Source organism: Salvelinus alpinus, chromosome 5 (assembly GCF_045679555.1).
Source record: "Salvelinus alpinus chromosome 5, SLU_Salpinus.1, whole genome shotgun sequence".
Classification (NCBI taxonomy): domain Eukaryota; kingdom Metazoa; phylum Chordata; class Actinopteri; order Salmoniformes; family Salmonidae; genus Salvelinus; species Salvelinus alpinus.
This window is the reverse complement of record NC_092090.1, coordinates 76622736-76632735: the sequence shown is the minus strand read 5'-3', so window position 1 is coordinate 76632735 and position 10000 is coordinate 76622736. Positions and strand designations below refer to the sequence as shown.

Here is a 10000-nt window from a genome sequence, read left to right as displayed (position 1 = left end):
GGTAAACATACATCCACTTTGAATGAGAATCAATCAGCACAAGGAAAATTTTTCCTAGGAAAGGTCCAGCGTAGTCCACATGTAGTCGTGTCCATGGTTTTTCTGGCCATTCCCATGGTGTAAAGACGCGGTGGGGGGTGACTTCCTGTTACTCTGACAATCTGCACACCGGCTAACCTCATTTTCCACATCGTGGTCCATCTTTGGCCACCAGACATATGACTTTGCTAGGCCTTTCATTCTCGACATACCTGGATGTGACTGATGCAACAAATTCAGTAGCAACCCCCGCCCTTGTGGTAGGATAACTACTCTTAAACTCCACAGAACACATCCATCTCGAACACTCAATGCCAAGCGGTGAGTGTAATAAGGCATGATCTGAGGCTCGGTCACTGTAGGCCATCCTCTCAGGATAAATTCATGCACTTGTGATAGCGTCACATCCTTTGAAGTCCATTGCCTGATTTGTGCTGTGTTCACCGGTGCATCATCCAACACGTCGATCATCAAAACCTGGTCATTTTCTTCTTCCTGACTGATGATTTCTGGAACGGGCAGCCTACTCAGAGCATCAGCATTCCCATGGTATCTACCTGGTTTGTAAATTATTCTGTATTCGTAGGCCCTGAGCCACACAGCCCAACATTGAACTTTTGGAGAGACCATTTGTGGTACTGGCTTTTGTTCATGGAACACAGAGATCAGAGGCTTATGGTCGGTCACAATAGTGAATGTTCTCCTGTACAAGTACTTGTGGAATCTCTGTATTCCGAATGACAGCCAGTCATACTTCCTTGTCCAGCTGAGCGTACTTTTTCTCCGCTGGCGACAATGTTCTTGACATAACCTGATAGGTTTCTCTGCACCATTCTCCACCCGATGGGATAGCACCGCCCCACACCATACGATGAGGCATCACACGATAAGATGAGATCTCTGTCTGCTGAGTAGTGCACTAGCACTTCAGCTGATTGCAGTAACACCTTTGACTTTGCAAAAGCTTCTTCCTGTCTTTCTGACCATTTCCAGGCCACATTCTTCCTTAGCAGTTGATGTAGAGGAGCTAAGAGGGTAGAGAGGTTCGGGGGGGAAGCGATTATAATAATTCAGCAAGCCTAGATAGGCTTTCAGCTCTGTAACGTTTGTCGGAGCTGGAGCTTCCACAACAGCCCTCACTTTAGCTTTGACAGTGTGTAACCCCTTGGCATCCACCTTGTGACCCAGGTACTCCACTTCATCAGCTAACAGTGTACACTTGCTCCTCTTCAGCCGGAGACCGGCGTCCTCCATCCTCCTCAAAACTTCACCTAAGTTTCTGAGATGTTCCTCCTTCGTGACTCCCGTGACAAGAATGTCGTCGAGGTAAACCGCTACCTTGGGTATCCCCTGCAGAATTCCCTCCATAGTTCTTTGGAAGATAGCTGGTGTAGAAGACACCCCGAAAGGTAAGCGTTTATAGGTAAACATCCCTCTGTGGGTGTTTATGGTCAGGTACTTCTGTGAAGCTTTATCCATTAGCACTTGCTGATATGCATGACTCATGTCCAGTTTTGTAAACTGTTGCCCTCCGGTTAACGTTGAAAGCAAATCCTCCACTTTGGGTATGGGGTACTGCTCCAGAGAGGAAACTCTATTTACAGTCAGCTTATAGTCCCGCATAATCTGATTGAACCATCTGGTTTTAGTATGGGAACTGGTGCTGCCCACTCAGAAAACTTGACAGGTACAATTATATCCTCTGCTAAGAGTCTGTCAATTTCCACATCCACTTTAGGCTTCATGGCATATGGAACTGATCTTGGCCTATAGAATCTGGGAGTAGCATCAGCAGCAACATGAATGGTAGCTTGGACCCCTTTTAACCTCTCTTGGGTACGTGAGACGTTAGCGTCCCACCTCTTCAACAGCCAGTGAAACTGCTGGGCGCCAAATTCAAATACAGAAATACTCCTTATAAAAATTCAGAAAACAAAACATATTTTACATAGGTTTAAAGATTAACTTCTTGTGAATCCAACCTTGGTGTCAGATTCTAAAAATGCTTTACGGCGAAAGCATACCTTACGATTATTTGAGAACATAGCCCAGCAGACAAATCATTACAAACAGTAACTAGCCAAGTAGAAGAGTTACACAAGTCAGAAATAGAGATAAAATTAATCCCTTACCTTTGATGATCTTCATATGATTGCACTCAGCAGACATTCATTTACTCAATAAATGTTCCTTTTGTTCGATAAAGTCTCTTTATATCCAAAAACCTCTGATTTGTTCGCGTGTTTTCTTCAGTAAACCACAGGCTCAAACGCAGTCAAAACAAGCAGACAAAAAATCCAAATTGTATCCGTAAAGTTCATAGAAACATGTCAAACGATGTTTATATTCAATCCTCAGGTTGTTGTTAGCCTAAATAATCGATAATATTTCAACCAGACAATAACGTCGTCAATATGAAAGGTAAACAAGAAAGGCACTCTCTCGGTCTTGCGCATGAAAAAGCTCTGTGACACTTTAGGGTCCACTCATTCAGACTGCTCTTACTTCCTCATGTTTCAGAATACAAGCCTGAAACAATTTCTAAAGACTGTTGACATCTAGTGGAAGGCATAGGAACTGCAATTTGAGTCCCAAGTCAATGGATACTGTAATGGCATTGAATAGAAAACTACAAAACCAACAAAAAAAACAACTCCCGAATGGATTTTTCTCAGGTTTTCGCCTGCCAAATCAGTTCTATTATACTCAAGACACTATTTTAACAGTTTTGGAAACTTTAGAGTGTTTTCTATCCAAATATAGCAGTTAAATGCATATCATATTTTCTGGGCCCGAGAAGCAGGCAGTTTAATTTGGGCATGCTTTCATCCAAAATTACAAATGCTGCCCCCTACCCTAGAGAAGTTAATGTCCCGAGCTCTTCTTTGAAAACACACTCATGCTTTGAAAGCACCTGCTGTAGTGTCAATGTCTCTTTGGTGACATGTTTGATTTCATCCCAGTTCAATTTTATTTCCTCCAACCACCCTCTCCCTAGTAAGCTGGGGCCTTCCACTACTAAGAGAGGCAGACTTTTCTTTTGTCCATGATATTCTACTTGAACATCAGCAACTCCAATCACAGTGATCTTCTCCCCTGTGTACGTTTTGAGTTTAATGGGGGTGTCTCTCAGTTCAGCCACTTCAACGGTTTTCCACTTCCTATAGAATTGGGACCTGTTCATCAGTGTGACACTACATCCTGTGTCTAGTTCAAACGGTACCTTAAATCCATTTATTCCCATTTCCACAATGAAAGGCTTCACCGTCTTCGTAATCGCACCCTGTACACTGTACATTGAGAATGCTTGCTCTGCGTACTCCCTTTCACTTTCTATCACTTGATTAGAGCAGTAGCTAGAGCATCTGGAGGTATTCGGTTTTTTGTCCGTTCTCTTTTCTGCAGCCCTTGGCTTTTTTTTTTTATTGCGGCACGCCCTCGCAATGTGGCCTATTATCCCACATGGATAACATGCACCACGGCTTTCCGTTCTTTGAAATTCTACGCGCTCAGTGCTGCTCTCTTTTACTGTATGGCACGCAGTTGCGCTCCTTGCCTGCAAATCCAGTGCATTTCTATTTGCGGACTCCATGGCCTGGGCCAGTTTGAGTGCATTCTCAAACGTGAGATTGGGCTCTGATAACAATTGTATTTGTATCCTGTCATCATTAATCCCACACACCAGCCGATCGCGTAGCATTTGCGATAATGTATTCCCATAGTTATATGGGAATGCTAGTTCTTAACTCAGCCACATATTCCCCCACTGATTCGATAGGTTTTCTCATGCGTGAATCAAACTTGAATCTTTGTACTATCTCACTGGGTTTTGGGTTGAAGTGATTTTTTAATAGCTCGACTAAATCTATGAATGACTTTTCTCCTGGTTTATCTGGGCTCAACAGGTTTCTCAATAAGCTGTACGTCTGTGCACCGAAAATGCTTACCAGTATGGATTTATGTATAGTGGCATCAGTTATTTCATTAGCAGCAAAGAAATTTCTGAGTTTTAGGATCAAATGGTGGCAGCGAGCCTATTGTTGCCAAAGCCATCTTTTCCGATTCTTTCTGCCCTCACACAGTCAATAATTTGTCCTACCCGTATCCAGGGAATCAATCCTTCAGAATCTTCCACCGCTCACTTGAGTCTCACCTCCCGCGTCGCACGCCAAACACTCCGTTAAATTCGTGGCAAAAAAAATCCAACGCAGTTCTCCATAGTTATCCTTATCGCCAAATATGCAGTATCCTTAAAGGCTTCTTAGAGTTATGACTCATGAGACTTATGTACGGTTTAGTATTTAATTGTAATTTAGAATTACATTCTCTAATGCACCTGGCTTAATTAAGCTACCTGAAGCTTTCTTAATCATCGTTATATAGGCAGACATAGGAAATAGCTACGGATAGCGGGAAGCAAACCCCCGTCTTGAGTCAATACTGCCATCTATTGGTAAACATAAATATACCAGGTTACTACAGTTCTTCAAGATGTTCAAATGTTCATAGAAGACTACAGGGTCAAATAATAATCATAGTGGTTGTAGAGGGTGCAAGAGGTCAGCACCTTGGGAGTTAATGTCAGTTGTGCGACAACATGTGTGGGGTGTTGAGGGTGAACAGCTCAGGGTTCCATGGCCGCAGGCAGAACAGCTGAAACTGGGTCAGCAGCACGACCAGGTGGACTAGGGACGGGGACAGCCAGGAGTCATCAGGCCAGGTATTCCTGAGGCATTGTCCTAGGGCTCAGGTCCTCTGGGAGGGGATGGAGAGAGAGATATGGGAGAATTAGGGAGCATATCTAAGATCACACAGGACATCAGATAAGACAGGAGAATTACACCATATATAACAGACTGACCCTAGCCCCCCGGCACATAGACTATTGCTACATAGATACAGGAGACTGAGACGGGGGGGTCGGCTACACTGATGCCCCATCCAAAGTTACCCCTGGACAGGGACAATCAGGTAGGATATAACCCCACCCACTTTGGCAAAGCACAGCCAAAACAACACTAAAGGGATATCAACAGGCCACTAACTTACTACCCTGAGACAAGGCCGAGTATAGCCCACAAAAATCTCCACACCGTATGAGCCCGAGGACAGGAAGGACGGAAGAGTGCAAGCAAGCCAGTGACTCAGCCCCCGTAATGTGCAGAGAATCCCAATGGAGATAGGGGAAGCGGTCAGGCAGAGACAGGAGGGTGGTTCGTCACTCCAGTGCCTTGCCATTCGCGTTCGCACCCCTGGGCCAGACTACACTCAATCATAGGCCCTACTGAAGAGATGAGTCTTCAGTAAAGACTTATAGCTTGAGATCGAGTCTGTGTCTCTCACATGGATTAGCAGACCATTCCAAAAAATGTAGTTCTTTAGGAGATTTTAGAGTGTTTTTCTGTAATTACAAGGAATTGGTGCAAGCAGGTTGGCTGCTAGGTAAAGTGTTTACACGTTACACCATATTAATAAATAGTTGGTGTTTTATATCACTTGCACTTCTAGAGGCCTCAACAAAGACTTTCAAACTGGCAGCGACTACAAGGCAAACAGATGAAAATGACATGGCAAAATGCTCAACCATACATCCTCTATACATTTTAAATGGATGGGGCACTATAACCACATAGGAGTTAATTTGATACAGCATTCTCACTCACAGGAGTAACAAATATAGCCTCTTACAAGGCACGCCTCAAAATATGTTAATGCTCAGAAACAACCATACCATGCATCCAATAGTGGTTAAAAGTTTTTGGGCGCTCTAATGGTACTGTAAGGTACTGTATTTTGAGGGGTGAAATTATAGTACCATTCGAAATACAGCAATTTTCCCACTATGCACCATAATTTACAGTATGCCGCAGTAAATCGTTTCAGTTTTTTTGTTGTTGTTAATAATACCTCAAATTACCATATTAACTTGCCTGTGGCATTGACCTGCTCTGTCCGTGGCACTGTACAGGCTGGTGGAGGAGGCCTTGTCCATGGTGCTGAAGGCTTCGAAGTTTGTACTGTAAAAAAGGAAGCTGATTCAGTGCATTGAGGTTAGAAATGTTTTGAGCGAGCTGGTTAGGGTTATTTACCTGGAGAAATTGTGTTTTAGCTGAACTGGCAACTGCTTATTCCCTTTGCCATAATTGTCTTTTTGGATTGTTTACTGAACAGACATGGCCTTGTATGATGATAGTGGCAAAAACTGAAGGTGAACAAAACAAAATAAACATTTGTGTGATTGACAGATTGTGTGTGATTGTATGATTGTTTCACTTGTCTGCTGTATGGATATATGCATAGAAAACTGTGATTTCTCAATCTGTAAATTACTTCAGTTTCTGAGTCAGTTTGGCATATGACTCAAACTCATTAGATGGACGTTTGGTGAGGACACAGGTTAGTCAGTTAGATAATGAGAAATTGACAAGTATATAAATGGAACTACATGGACAGCTTTTCCAACTCAAAGGGAGTTAAGTAATATGACAACCCTTAGAGGGAACTTGTGGTCTGTTGTGTGGAATTGCTTCCTTTGTGCAATTTTTTTTCTTACATGAAAAGACTGAAGGACACCTTTCTCAAACCACCCACAGTTTCTCTCAGTCGTTCTCTCTTTGTCTTGCCGTATTCAGAATAATTTATTTAACATATTGCCAGCCATGTATCATTTTAAAGGAGTGACAAAAACAAAGCAGCAACAAAGGCTGCACAATTCTTTATGGTGATGAAACTGGCCAGGGACTGATTAGTGCATCTCCTGCCTAGTGATTTAAAGCAGAACGCATGGTATGGGGATAAAATAAAACACCAGGGACTCCAACCATTGAAGTCATTTTAACTGTAAAATGGAAAGATTGATGAAACCGTCACCAAACAGGGCAGGTGGAATTCAGTAGGTAGAAGTCAATCCCCAGCTCCCAAACCCCCCCAACACACCCACCCACACCCACCACCCTGTGCCCTTTCTTACTGCCTTTTTGTTATGGTGAAATGTATCTCAATTTGACTAATTCATAAAACCATTAGGAGAGACTGGAGGATTACCTGTCACATGTGAATGTAATTGATGTCAGTGAATGGGTGATTAGCACAGTGGCTGTACATCATCCCATCACAACCACCCACCTAGTCCCATCACAGGCCACAGGTCTTTGTGACAGTATAGATACCCCCCATGAATTATAGCGCAAAAAGCGCAACACACATGTCCTTATCAATAGACTTACAGGCAGACCGATGGAGAGGGGAGTCACATCAACAGCCTATTAATGTCCCTTTTTTAAATTATCCCTACTTTTTTACCTTCGATACTGGTATGCAATCATTTATGGAAGCAGACGCTATGTGAGTAAAATGTTCCAGTGCACAATGTTACCCTGCTGCGCCAGCTTCCCTTACTGTCATGATATCATGGAGCAAAGCCATTTGGAATTATCTCTCCTTTCTGCTGATTAACTATTTGTAGTTGCTTTCTATTATAACTCCATTAAAATGTAATTCCCAGGGGGACATTACTGGGCTTTTGATATAGTTTTCTGTACTGGCTGAACCACCAAAACAGTGCTTTATCAAATACCACACCACACATAAAGATACAATACACGACCAAATATAAAATGTGATTCTTCTCACCACAGTGTCGTGACATTGTATTGATTAATGTGACGACTGCTGCTTGTCGAATTATTAACGGTTTATAATTATGTGATTAAATGAATCAGGCAATTATTAACTCATTAACCTGGGGCACCATGGGAAAGTTTTAGCTTAATTGAGTTTCTATTTCCCAAATTAACTCAAAGAATATCAGAATATCGACTTTACAACAGTCGCTAATTAATCAATTTCCTCTACAGGCTTGCTAACAAGCTAAAATTATAATATAAGATACACAAAAACACAGTCTAGGCTATTGATTAGAACTTAGTATGATAAAACAGATCCCTAGAGGGCCAACACAATATGACACGTGTACACAAAATGGGGATTTCAAGAGAGAGTGCACGAGAGAAAACACACTTGGGTGCATTTGTCAACTGTGCTTATTTTAACCCTAACCTTGCCCCGAACTGCCACTCTTATGGGTCAGAATATAACGATATAATTACGTGTTGAAGGTATCCGATGGGTGTCTCTGCGTAGACCGGATTCCGACTTCTCTGATGACGGTCCGTCATCGGGTACCGGGTGTAACTCTTTGTTTCTTCTCACAATGTCAGTGTCCTTTCTCTTAGTGGTCTGGTTCCTCGCCCTTGCTCTGAAAAGGGGTTTCGGAGGAGGGCTAATCAGCCGTGTGGATGGTTCCAGCGTGGGAAGCAAAACAGTGTAGACACACGATTCCTTGGAGAGTGGTGACCGGGTGGTCCTGCTTGAATTCACCCCCTTTAGATACAGCTACTCGACCATAGCATATGTTGTTAAAAGGTTCCTTTGTCTTCTTCAACCTCATGTTGCTTTTTCTGACCACTCAGACCTTGGCTGCAGCTCAGGGTCCCTTAGTCTAATATGTTAATTCTTAACTCACATGTTTTATACCCTCGGGTCAGAAATGGGTGTTTCCGCCTTCAGGGCAATTCTCTGGGCATACCAAGTTACGAGGCAAGGTCTGGATTTGACTCAGATCCAACTTAGACAACTAACTTCACATTTCATCTTTACAAAAACATTCTCTTTGATCTGGACATTTTCCACACAATGTACAATATGCAAACAGTAGGCACATATTAGGAAAACCCTTAAAGTTGGTTTCGTTATAATGTCATCCTTTAACCTTTAATAACATAACAAAAACGACATTCATTTTCATATTCCATCTATCGTCATTACCACCATTGTGGCTGTCACGCCCTGGCCTTAGTATTCTTTGTTTTCTTTATTATTTTAGTTAGGTCAGGGTGTGACATGGGGTATGTTTGTGTTTTTGTCTTGTCTTGGGTGGTTGTAGTGTCTAGGGGGATTTGTTAGAGTGTATGGGTTTGTGTTGAGTGAATGTTTCTAGGGAAGTCTATGGTTGCCTGAGTGGTTCTCAATCAGAGACAGATGTTTTTCATTTGTCTCTGATTGGGAGCCATATTTAAGGCGGCCATAGGCATCATGTATTTGTGGGTAATTGTCTATGTTCTATGTTGCATGTGTGCACTAGTTTTTCATAGCTTCACGTTCGTCTGTTTGTTGTTTTGTTTCATTTTTCTTCTTATAATTAAAGAAGATGTATTTTGCACACGCTGCGCCTTGGTCATCTCTCTCTCCTATAGACGATCGTGACAGTGGCTGACAAAACCTATTGTCCCAAAGTCCCTTTATTGCATGTTAATGTTCTGAGACTGGTTCTCCATAGTGAGAGGACAAAGGAATTTTGTCTGCTGCCTTAAGATTTACAATGGGCGTGAGGTGTCATAAACCCCCCATCTCCATACCTCTCGATCTCTTCCCCTCTGGTGGGTGTGAGATATCTCTCTGTAGGATTGTGGTCCACGGTAACCTGACCCGAGCAGGCCAGTCATGACAACAGAAACAGCATCCCAGAGCAGGACTCAAATACAGTACAGTGCAGGTGTGAAACACACATCTTAGTGGGCATATTCTGTTGGAAAAACAAAAGAAAAGTACTAATTCATGCATAAGAAGACATTGTAGTACCAGAGGTGAAAGACATAGCGTCATCATCCTGGGATTTGAGTATATGTCTTTCATTCCCCTGCCCACTAATAGAAATTGTCACTGTGTCAGCCAAGCCTTCATTTCAATCCCACGTTTGCAGGGCTTTGAACTAAACATTTTATTCACTCATCATAGCTTTTTCAGGAAATTAAGAAGGTGTAACGGCAGTCTATTTCGTCCTCCTCATCGGACGAGGAGAGGCGAGAAGGATCGGAGGACCAATGTACAGCGTGGTAAGTTTCCATGATTTAATAACATGAAAACAATATACAATTACAAAATAACAAAACAAACTAACCGT

The 10000-nt window shown here is 42.5% G+C and overlaps 1 long non-coding RNA gene across 1 annotated transcript; it reads right to left on the bottom strand.

The window, feature by feature from the left end:
• Positions 1–4327: 4327 nt before the first annotated feature.
• On the bottom strand, positions 4328–8522 carry LOC139575233 (uncharacterized). The gene is made up of 3 exons (XR_011674924.1): positions 8148–8522; positions 5957–6056; positions 4328–4794 (listed from the first exon to the last, which is right to left on the bottom strand). It is a non-coding gene; the product is annotated as an uncharacterized lncRNA (long non-coding RNA).
• Positions 8523–10000: the final 1478 nt, after the last annotated feature.